The 11183-nt window shown below is 49.5% G+C and overlaps 1 long non-coding RNA gene and 1 pseudogene across 2 annotated transcripts; both read left to right on the plus strand.

Annotated features, from left to right (window-relative positions):
* Positions 1-201: 201 nt before the first annotated feature.
* Positions 202-715, plus strand: LOC122703545 (annotated as a pseudogene).
* A 4708-nt stretch (positions 716-5423) lies between these two features.
* LOC122702795 lies at positions 5424-10049 on the plus strand. Of its 2 annotated transcripts, XR_006343333.1 has the most exons (4): positions 5424-5908; positions 6610-6685; positions 7187-7355; positions 9873-10049. It is a non-coding gene; the product is annotated as an uncharacterized LOC122702795 (long non-coding RNA). The 2 variants fall into 2 exon arrangements; XR_006343332.1 differs by lacking the exon at positions 9873-10049 and having other exon boundaries at positions 7187-7480.
* Positions 10050-11183: the final 1134 nt, after the last annotated feature.

An 11183-nucleotide genomic window follows, 5' to 3' on the forward strand; every position in this document is an offset into this window, starting at 1 on the left:
ACTGATCGTTTTCCTGATTCAGATACTCTGCTAACTCTGAACCCATTTGGGGGTTCTTATCAATCCAAAAACATTTCAAATATTTTTGGTCCCACTCACATCACACTTGTTAGAATCTCTATAGTCAAAAAGATAAGAGATGGCTGCGGGTTTCTGCGCCTGCCTAGTTCACCCACTTCCCCTTCTGCCTCCCCTGCCATCATGGTGCCTGTAAAAAAGCTTGTTGGGGGCGGGGGCGGGGGGGTGGCAAAAAATAAAAAAGAAGCAGGTCCTGCAGTTTACTCTGGACTGTACTCTTCCTGCAGAAGATGGAATCATAGATGCCGCCAATTTTGAGCAGTTTCTTCAGGAGAGAATCAAAGTGAATGGAAAAGCTGGCAATCTGGGCAGCAATCATATCAATCGAAAGAAGCAAAAGCAAGATCACTGTGACTTATGAAGTGCCTTTTCCCAAAAGGTATTTGAAATATCTTGAAAGTGAAAGTGTTAGTCCATCAGTCGTGTCTGACTCTTTGCGACCCCATGGACTGTAGTCCACCAGGCTCTTCTGTCCATGGAATTCTTCACCAAAAAATATTTGAAGAAGAATAGTCTTTTTTTTGAAGAAGAAGAATCTAAGTGATTGCTACACACAGTTGCTAACAGCAAAGAAAGCTACGATTTGTGTTACTTCCAGATTACTCAAGATGAAGATGAGGAGGAAGATGAGAATTAAAACTCAGTATCTAGAATATTTTGTGTAAGTATTTAAACAAAAAAGGAAACCCTTGTGTGTTGTGGATGGGAATGCAGATTGGTGTAGTCACTATGGAAGACAGTATGGATGCTCCTCAAAAAATTAAAAATAAAACTACCATATGATCCAGCAGTCCTACTTCTGAGATATATCCAAAGAATATGAAAATAGGATCTTGAAGAAATGCCTGAATTCCCATGTTCATTATGGCCTTGCTCACAACAGCCAAGATATGGAAATACCCCATGTGTTTGTCAACCAGCAAACGAATAATGCGGCATATATAGACAATGGAATACTACGCAGCCATTGGCAACAACATGGATGGACCTTGAGGGCATTAGACAGAGAAAGACAAATATCAGATATTATCACTTAAATATGTGGAATCTAAAAAATGCAGATGTCTAGAAACAGAGGGTAAAATGGTAATTTCCAGGGGCTGGGGTTGGAAGGTAGGGGATATGGGGTGATGTTGATCCAAGGGGACAAACTTCCAGTTTAAGATGAATAAGTTCTGGGGATTCTAATGTATAGCATATAATCTTATGTATAGATTATATTTAATAATACCATATTATATACTTGAAAGTTGCTAAGAGAGTAGATCCTAAACGTTCTCACCACAAAAGAAGAAATGCTAATTATGAGATATGATCGAAATATTAACTAATGCTCTGATGGTAACGGTTTTGTACTATGTAAGTATCAAATCAGCATGTTGAACACCTTAAACTTCCACAATGTTATTTGTCATTTATATCTCAATAAAGCTGGGGAGGGGGGAACACCACCACAGTGGCCCCAACATCTCCATGCCCTAGGCCTGCCCTGGGGTCAGTGTGGAATGCCCCTGTCTCAATGAAGAAGTTATGTGGGGAGACTTCTGGAATCAAGGAACAGATGAGGAAAGCTCCTTTCAGTTAATTCCCTGCAGGGACACCTAACCAGTGTGATGACCATAATAATCTGAGGAATGGCAAAGGAATACTGATTCCCAGGCCCACCTCACATCATCCGGGGGGAGGCTAGCTCTTAAAGCTCCAGGTGCACTCTTGAGCTGCCAGGTTTGGGAGCCGCTGCCCTCCTCTATCGCCATCTACTTACCCTACAGAAGCCCTCCGTCCTTAGGCACCTTGGGATCACTTGGGGCATTTATTCATTTATTTAGGAACCTCATAGCCTACAGTCCATGGGGTCACAAAGAGTTGAACACAACTGAGCAACTTCACTTTAGCTCTGCTGGGTCTTAGTTGCAGCATGTGGGATCCAGTTCCTTGACCAAGGATTGAACCTGGGCGCCCTGCATTGGGAGTGTGGCAGGGTCTTAGCCAGTGGACCACAAGGGCATTTCCCAGCTCAATCCCTAGAGAGTCCAGTAACTGGAGATTAGTTAGACCTGGGATGGGCCCTGGAATAAGTTCTGAACAAGCAACTCAGTTCACACTGCTGTAAGTGGCCCCAGACCACCCTTTGTCTCGAGGGCTTTTGCCGCCTGTGTGTTACTGTCTGAGTGTCAGAAAGAGATTTTAGGGCCCAACTCAGAATCAGCACCACCTTTGCCTTACTTCCCTTATCCTTTGAACAATCAGATCCCTTCTTGGGAATGAAAATTTATAATCTAATCCAGAGTTTATAAATCATTTGATTTGAAGGTGACAGTCTCCACCACCCCAGTCCCAGAATGGTGCATCCCAAGAAGATCCTAGTCTCAAACTCCTCGCGGGCTCCAAGCACCACCGGCTCCCGTCACCACACTGGACAGCCACCCTTCTACTCTGCACCTGTCTATATGTATACACATCCATCTTTCCAAAGAGCCAGGCTAAAGGTGCAACAGGCAGGAAAAATGGGGGGACAGATTTGTGAACTCAGCTTTCTTCATACGATGGGCCCCACTCCCACCTTCTCCAGCTCTGTAGAGGATATTTTAGACCCATCACCACAGAAGGAGCTGTTGTTCTCTCTCTGCTCACGGCCTTCCCCAGGCCACTGGTGAGAATGGCTGCCTGCCTGCCTGCCTGGCTCACTGATTTCCTAACAGGACTCCTGGACCCTGGCTCCCTCGGACTGTCCGTGGACCGTCCATGGCCCAGGGTCTGATCTGCAGCCAACCTCATCTTCATCCTCATCCTCTCATCCTTGGTCCCTGGCTTTCACACTGACTCTGCCCAGAGCACGTCAGTGAATATTAATTAACTCATTTCATCAATCACTTAAAGCATCAGGTTGCAATGAGTGACCCCCCGCTTCCCCCCACGGTTGTGTCTAGGCACACACAAACACACATTTAGGAATGGAATTGGGTTTATGGTGTCCTCTTTAACCTCTGGGCAGCCTCATTCATTTTCTGCTGTGGTCTGAACTCTGTGGGAACCATCAGCAGGATCTGGGGCTCTTTACCCAGAGCTTGGGAAGACTCAGTCTTGGGAGAGACCTGATGGAAATGATGAACCTGCACAAGTCAGGGTTAACTCCCAATTCCTGACACCAAGGCGGGTCCCATACGAATTGCACCCACATCCCTGGGTGGGCCTGAGCCTCCTCAGGGATAGCAGCCACATTGAGGAGCGCCACCTCAATCCCACTTCTTGGGAACATTGTCCCTTCTGCCCTAGTGGGTTGACTTGGCTTGGAAGGCATCCGAAAATGGTGGTTTCATCCAAGGAAAAGATAAACTGTCAAAAGTCGTCGAAGTGAAATTCAAAGATGCCACTTTGTTATTTTGATTATGTTGAGCTGAAGGCACTTAAACAACAGCAAAGGCAGGGAGAAGCTTTCTCCAAACTCCCCTGTATGTGCCTATGACAGACCCTCCAGAAGGAACTTAACAGTCATAAATCCCTTCCCGGGGAGTTTCACCAACCAGGGAAGATGGTCACAGGAGAGGACACCAGAAATCCACCCCACACTGAGACAAACACTGTCAGAAACTATCACATCTCCCATCTGCTCTTCAAAGGCCCATCCACCTTTCTCCTAAATTGCCCCTTCCCTATCAAGAAGGTAGATAAACTCAAACCTCATCTCCTTTCTAGGTACTCACTTTTCTTTTTTCCTGTGATGTCCCTGTCCATGTTATGTTAAAAGTCAAGAAATGTGTATACCGTTCCTCTTGTTGCGCTTCCTTGTAAGTCATTGCAAGAATTCGTCTGCAACGTGGGAGACCTGGGTTCGATCCCTGGCTTGGGATGATCCCCCTGGAGAAGGGAATGCCTGCCCACTCCAATATTCTGGCCTGGAGAATTTCATAGACAGAGGAGCCTGGCAGGCTACAGTCCTTGGGGTCGAGAAAAGTTGACAGAATTGAGCGACTTTCACTTCCTCTTGTTAATCTGCCTGTTGTAAATTGATCTCATAGACCCAGCTGTTGAACCTAGGAGAGTAGAGGGAAAAGTCTTTCCTCTCCTACCTCCTCCTCCATGTCGTCTTTCTTTCTTTTCTTTGTGACCCCGTGGACTGTAGCCCGCCAGGCTCCTCTATCCATGGAAATCTCTAGGAAAGAATACTGGAGTGGGTAGCCATTCCCTGCTCCAGGGGATCTTCCCGACCCAGGGATTGAACCCAGGTCTTATGCTTTACAGGCAGATTCTTTACCATCTGAGCCATCAGGGAAGCCCCTTTCTTTCAACAGACCATGCCGAGTTGTCTGCTAGGTGTTAGAGATACTAAACTGAAAGTGGAACATGGGTCAGGCCTCAGGAAGTGGAGAGGAGGGACCTGATGCTAAACCAGCAGCTTTGGGGAGAGCTCGGCCTGCTCCCCAGGATGCTGGCCCATCTCCATGCACTGAGTAGGGGAGGGTGCGAGGAGTGACTAAGGATATTTCTGGGAAAAAGGATTCACCCGTGGCAACTTCTCAGCACCTACGGGAGGGGCAATTTCAAGGACAACACGCTTCTGTGTCCCGGAGTGCCAGCATCTTTGTGAGCACGGGCACTTCTGTTCTTCGTCTTATGCCCCGCATGCTCTGTAGGAGGCAGTACTGTTGTCTCCATTTTACAGACGAAGAAACTGAAACTCAGAGAGATGAATCAGCTTGCTAAAAGCCTCAGGAAGAGGCGCTGGAAGCAAACCGCAGCTCTGTCTGACTTCAGAGCCCTTTTTGTAACAGCTCCAGAGAGACAGGCTTCACTGAAGGAGCTGGTAAAAACGGACAGGGCCATTTCCCTGGCACCTCAGTGGAGCCCTGAAAACACCAGGTGTCGTCAGCAGAGCTGGCAGCTGGGGGCCCCCCTGGTGTTGGCCATATTGGGAGGGGCTTTGGGGCAGCTGTGGAAGACGGCTCTGGTGGCCTCAGCAGTCCTGGTGGGCAGCCAGCCGTCCCCTCATGGCATGATAACTGATATTTATTGGACACTTACCGTGTGCCAGACACCGTGTAAGTACTTAACGTGGATTAACTTATTTAATATTTACAACAACTCCCACTTTTACGGATTAGGACACCGAGGTAAGGCAACTTTCTCGGGTCAGCCTCTGATAAATGTGGAGCCAAGATCTGAACCCAGGCACGTCGACGGCTGCCTTATGTGCTTCAGCTGTGCTCTGTTGAATGTCCTGGGGGCGGAGAAGGGATTTAGTATCTTGACGTGTTTACTTACGGGTAGTGTGCCCAGGGAAGAAGAGGGCCAGTGTGTGCAGAAACGACGACAATACTTTGCACTCCCTCCACCAAGAGCTGAAGTCCATTTCCCACTTCTCGAGTTAGGCCCGGCCTCCTGACTCACTTTGACCAAGAGAATGTGGCCACAGGAGTCGGCCAGTTCCCAGCCCAGGCCTCGAGAAGCCTCATGGCTTCTGCTCTCCCCATTTGTGGAACCTCGCCGGGACGGCAAGAAGCCTGGGGTAGGCTCTCCTGCTGGGTGACAGGTACTTGGCCCGTCACCCTGTCATCCTTTCACCCCAGCTGACAGCCTGCTAACTACCTGAGGTGCGGATGAGGCTGTCCTACACCATCCAGTGACCTGCCAGCTCACCACAGACACAGGCCCGGGCCCAGCAGAGCCAGGCTGGACACTGCCCCCGCTGACCCACAGAGGCAGGAGCTAATAAGTACATGTTTCTTGTTTTCAGCCACTGGGTGGCTTGTGTGTGGCAATAGATACAGCAGAAAATACCCCAAAGGGAAGGAAGGTATGAAGTTGGAGGAATTCCCACCAGACAGTATGGGTAAGTGGAAACCCCTCAGGCAGGGAAAAGAGATTCAGAGGAAAGGGAAGGAGGCAGGGGAGCACCTGCCTGGCTCCTCAGAAACCCAGCACCCTCACTTCTTCTGGCTTCCACCAGGTGGGGGAGGGGCCAAACTCTCCGGAGAGACACTCCACTGAGACAGGAAGCTGAAACAGCAGTCTGCTCGTGTGTGTGTGTGTGTGTGTGTGTGTGTGTGTGTGTGCAGTCTGCTCGTGTGTGTGTGTGTGTGTGCAGTCTGCTCCTGTGTGTGTGTGTGTGTGTGTGTGTGTACCTGGGATTCTGGGCACCACCAATGCCAAGCTCTGGCGGTTCGCACGAAAGTAGCTCTGATCCAGACAATAAACTGTGTGAGCCTAACCATAAGCAGCAGATATAAGAATAAGGAAAAGCAGGAAAAGGGGAGAAACATTTAGGATATATTCATATAAGGAACAAGAAAACTTGAAGCAAATTGAAACAGAGGGACTGGCCACTGGTGGCGGGGAGGGCGGGGGGGGGGCGGGAGACAGTTAAAATAACACTTCTGTTCAGACTACCAAGGGATGGCCCTGGGATTAAAATAGAGGAAACAGGATTTAATGATATTTAGTAAATGTCACCAGCATGTAAAATCTACATATTATGGTGTAATCACGCTTTTTGGTGATGATATTGGTGATTTTCTTTTTTTTTTTACATAGCCTGCCACTTGCCCACGTTTTGAAAATCACCCTTCTCAAACGCCTTGAGGATTTTAAAAAGAATCAAAGCTTTCAGGTAAGGGATGGTGCTGTATCCATACAATTTCAAGCAGCCTTTGAGAATGGGACAAGAACTTTTCTTTTAAGTTGGACCTTCCCGGGGCTCTGGGCCTGGGCCCGAGCCTGAAACCACAAAAAGCATTTCCCAGCACCCTGGCGACGCCCACCTTGAATTCCCTTCCTCGCAAGTTGCCCCAGTGTCTCTCAGACTTGGGGAAGCCGCTCTCCCCCGCCCGCCTCCGGAGCCTGGGGGTGGGGGCGGCCGATCCCCCCAACCGCGCGGCCGCCAGAGGGCGCTGCTCTGTAGCTGGGAGCGCCGCGGCCGCCTGGGCGTGCGGCCTGGCGAGGGCATTTTTGTGTTGTTTAAATGCCAGCATTGATTGCTCACTCCTTTCCCAAACATGTTTCCAATTTACCCGGTATCTCTTCTACGTGAAAAACTCAAGAACAACAACAACAACAAAAAATGCATACTTTAGTTCCAGAATGAGCAAAAGGGGTTTAACACGAAATGCAGTTTTGTTCCAGACGCCTCTGGGACCAGGGTAGAGCAGCCAGCAGGGGCTCTCCGGACGCTGCTCGCCGGTTAGGGCAGAGGCACGTGGACACAAACCCACCGAACCTCGGCCCTGGAAATGCTCTCGCCAGCAACCCACCAGCCCGCAGCTTTCCGCTCCAGAGGACGGGTTCGTTTCCGGCCAAGTTCAGAAGCTGGTGGCCGAAGAGGGTGCCGCGCGGGACAGAGGAGGCGCCAGCCGGGGTCCGGAGCAGGCAGCTGGCCCCGGCTTCCCGCCCCGCGGCGCCCCGGGGGCGGAGGCTCGCAGGCGGGGATGGGGATGGACTGGGGGCACCGGGGTGGGGACGACCCGGGCGCGCGGGGCATATGTACCCCCACTGGGTGAAGGCGGGGAAGCAGCGGTAGGAAGACGAGGAGGGGCGCAGAGGGAGAGTACGGACAATCTCCAATGGGGGTGGCGGGGATGTCCCCGCCGGTTTGGGTGGGAGCCTGACCGCCACAAACACAAGTCCTAGGCAAGAGACTTGAAGATGCGTTTGGCTGAGGGGAGGTGTCTAGGAGAGAAAGCTCCTAATCCTGGGGTGGGGGCCGGGGCTGCAGGTGAGCGGGGAAGGTGTCTGATTGACAGCTAGATTCTGTTTTTGAGACCAAAAGGGGGGGCGGGGGAAACCCTGTCCCCTGGGGAGATTTCTCAGTCACTTTTCTCCTGCAGGAAACTGCTTCTTGTTGGAGCCTCCTGGGGCTGGCAGAGTTAAAATCCTTTAACCCAGGATGCCTTGGGCCTTTTGTTCCGCTCTGACAATGGAATTGGGTGGAGGGGGCTGGGAAGGCAAGGGGCTGGATCTAGGGTGTATCCGTGGGGTGGAGGGTCTGGTGAAGCTGTGTTCAATCACAGGGTGAAAAAAAGCGATTTGGTCGTATGTGTGTGCGTTTTCGGCGAAGGTGTAAGGAAGCCAAAGGCACGGGGCACCAGCTCGTTAACACATGTGGCTGAGTGCCTGCAGTGTAGCTCAGCAAACCTTTAATTACTCAGGGAGATCTTCCAAAACTAGAAACTCAATTTTGGTCCCTGAAAGGTTGGATAATGGGTTTTTCTTGCATCTCAATCCAAGGGGACAGATCTCCCACTCCCCTGGGCTCCCAGATTCTTCTAGATGTTTTGGCTTCTAAAACTGTCCTCCCTTGAGACAGTGCTTAGTTAAGGACACTCAGACACGTAAACCCTTCAAGCATATTAATCATTTGAAATCATTGCTTTGAACCTATCATGTCCTTGAGTCATAATCATCGGCAGCACCCACTAACTCAAAGGACTTGGAGCGAGGCATTCAAGGCCTCTCACCATGCTAACTTTTCTCCTCCCACTGCCCACCTGCTTCCTCCCCTGTAGCCAGCCTGGCCTCTCACTACCCCTTGGTATATCTTGGCTCCTCCAGCCTCCCTTGGAGAAGGCAATGGCGACCCACTCCAGTACTCTTACCTAGAAAATCCCATGGACGGAGGAGCCTGGTAGGCTGCAGTCCATGGGGTCGCTAAGAGTTGGACATGACTGAGCGACTTCACTTTCACTTTTCACTTTCACGCATTGGAGAAGGAAATGGCAACCCACTCCAGTGTTCTTGCCTGGAGAATCCCAGGGACAGGGGAGCCTGGTGGGCTGCCATCTAGGGGGTCACACAGAGCCGGACACGACTGAAGCGACTTAGCAGCAGCAGCCAGCCTCCCTACCTCTGGCCCTGCAGTTGCCTTCCTGGCCATCTAGCTGGTCACTCCCTTCTCCATTTAGTTCTGGCTGCAGTCAGTCAATATACATTTATGGAGAGCCCCCCCCCCCCCCCGCCCCATGTGCAAGGCATGTTCTGGCCCTGGAAATCTATCAGAGACCAAGACAGATGCCTGCCCTTAAAGATTTTTTGCCTTAATGGAAGAGAATAAGGCCAGACAATTTCACATGTTGATAAGTAGCTAATCAATGGAATAGAGTAGGGATGGGGGTGGGGTTAGTTAGTGCTGCTTTATTTAGCCAGGAAAGACCTCTTTAAGACCTTCTGGGCAGGAAGAGAGCTCCAGGAAGAAGGGATAGTGATGCAAAAGCCCTGAGGCAGGAATGCACTCCATTAAGTTCAGGAGATACCTTTGAAGGCCATTGTCACTGGAGCAATGTGAACAAGGAGATTTCCAGGGCTCTTGAAATATAGGCAAAGACTAGACCATCATGTCCTCATGGATCAAAATAAGGAGTGTGGATTTTATTTTGGTTGCAGTGGGAAACCTTTGGAGGATTTTAAGCCAGGAGAAAAAGATTCCACTTACTCTTTAGAAAGATGGCTCTGGCTGCTTGGTAGAGCAGGGACTAGAAGCAGAGAACAGCAAAGATGTGGTTGCAGATGTCCTGGCAAGAGTAGGTAACAGCAGGGTTGTGGCTATGGAGATGGTGAGGTCTCTGGAGCTATCACAAGGATGACAGTTTCATTTTTAGGAAAACAGGATGGACAGGATGCCCATGTTGGGGGGAGGGGAAGATCAGCAGTTCCGTTTTGGCCATGCCAATACCTATCAGGTGTCAGGGGGATATGTGTAGACAGGTTTGAGTCTGGAATTCAGGGGCATCTCTCCTTCAGGTTTAAATTTGACATCTAGCATATGGATAGTATTCAAAACTGTGGGTCTGGATCATTCTGTTTAGAGACAATGTAAAGCTGGAAGTGAGAGGAATGAGACTGAAGCCACTGCAACATTTAGAGATCTGGTAGAGGAAGAGCAAGCAAGCGAGACAGACAAATGACCTGTGAAGTTGGAAGAAAACCAGAAGATGGTGATTCTAAGGAAGCTGAGCAAAGGAAGTATTTCAAGAAGAGGGATATATCAGTCAGTTGTTGCTAAGTAACAAACAATCACAAAAATCTCTATGGCATATAACAAATATTTTTAATAATTTTATTTATTTATTCTGGCTGTGCTGGGTCTTCAGTGCTTCATGGGCTTTTCTCTAGTTGCAGTGTGCGGGGTTCTCTTGTGAAGCATGGGCTCCAGGGCACACAGGCTTCAGTGGTGTGGCTCCCAGGCCCTAGAGCACGGGCCCAGTAGTTGTGGCACATGGGCTTAGCTGCTCCACAGCATGTAGGACCTTCCCAGACCATGGATCGAATCCACGTCTCCTGCACTGGCAGGTGGATTCTTTACCACTGAGCCATGTGTTATTTTATGCGCACATCTGGAGTCAGCTGGAGGTCAGCCAGGTGAGGCTGACCTTGACTGGGTCTAAGTGTGCTCTGGATACATGTCCCTCATCATCCTTGTATGGGCAGGTCAGCTATGGCAAGTTATCCCCTGGTGATGACACTGGCACAGATAGGCAGGTGGAAATGACTCCTGAGGCCTAGGCTTAGAATTGTACCATGTCACTTCCTCTTTCATTCTGTTAGCCAAAATGGGTCATATAACTATGTTCAAAAGTCAAGGGGCAAGAACATATATTCTACCTTTAGTGCAAAAAGGGACAGCGAAGTCACATAGGATAAGAACACAGGGAGGAGTGACAGGAATTAGGACCAATAATTCAATCGACCACAGAGTGGTCAAAGATGTTCAGTACCACTGGGAGACCAGATGAAATGGGGACGTGAACTGGCCACTAATCTAGCCAAGATGTCAGTCACTGGTGTCCTCATAAGAGCTATGACAAGGGAATGGCAAGAGAAAGGCCTGACTGGAATAGATGGAGGTGAGAGGGAGGCGAGGAAGAGAAGTGTGAGTGTGTAGACAACTCTCCCAGGAATATTTGCTCTGCAGAGGGGCAGGAAAATGGTGCAGCAGGAAATTGGCTAAGACTAATATGTTTTTAAATTGAGGGATATTAAGTCCTGTTCGACTGCAATGGGAAGGTTAGAGTAGAGAGGAAGAAATACTGGGTTGACTAAAAAGTTCCTTTGGGTTTTTCCATACCATCTTGGGGAAAAATCCAAAGGAATTTTTTGGCTAACCCTATAGCTGAAAG

Source organism: Cervus elaphus, chromosome 11 (assembly GCF_910594005.1).
Source record: "Cervus elaphus chromosome 11, mCerEla1.1, whole genome shotgun sequence".
In the NCBI taxonomy this organism is placed as follows: Eukaryota; Metazoa; Chordata; class Mammalia; order Artiodactyla; family Cervidae; genus Cervus; species Cervus elaphus.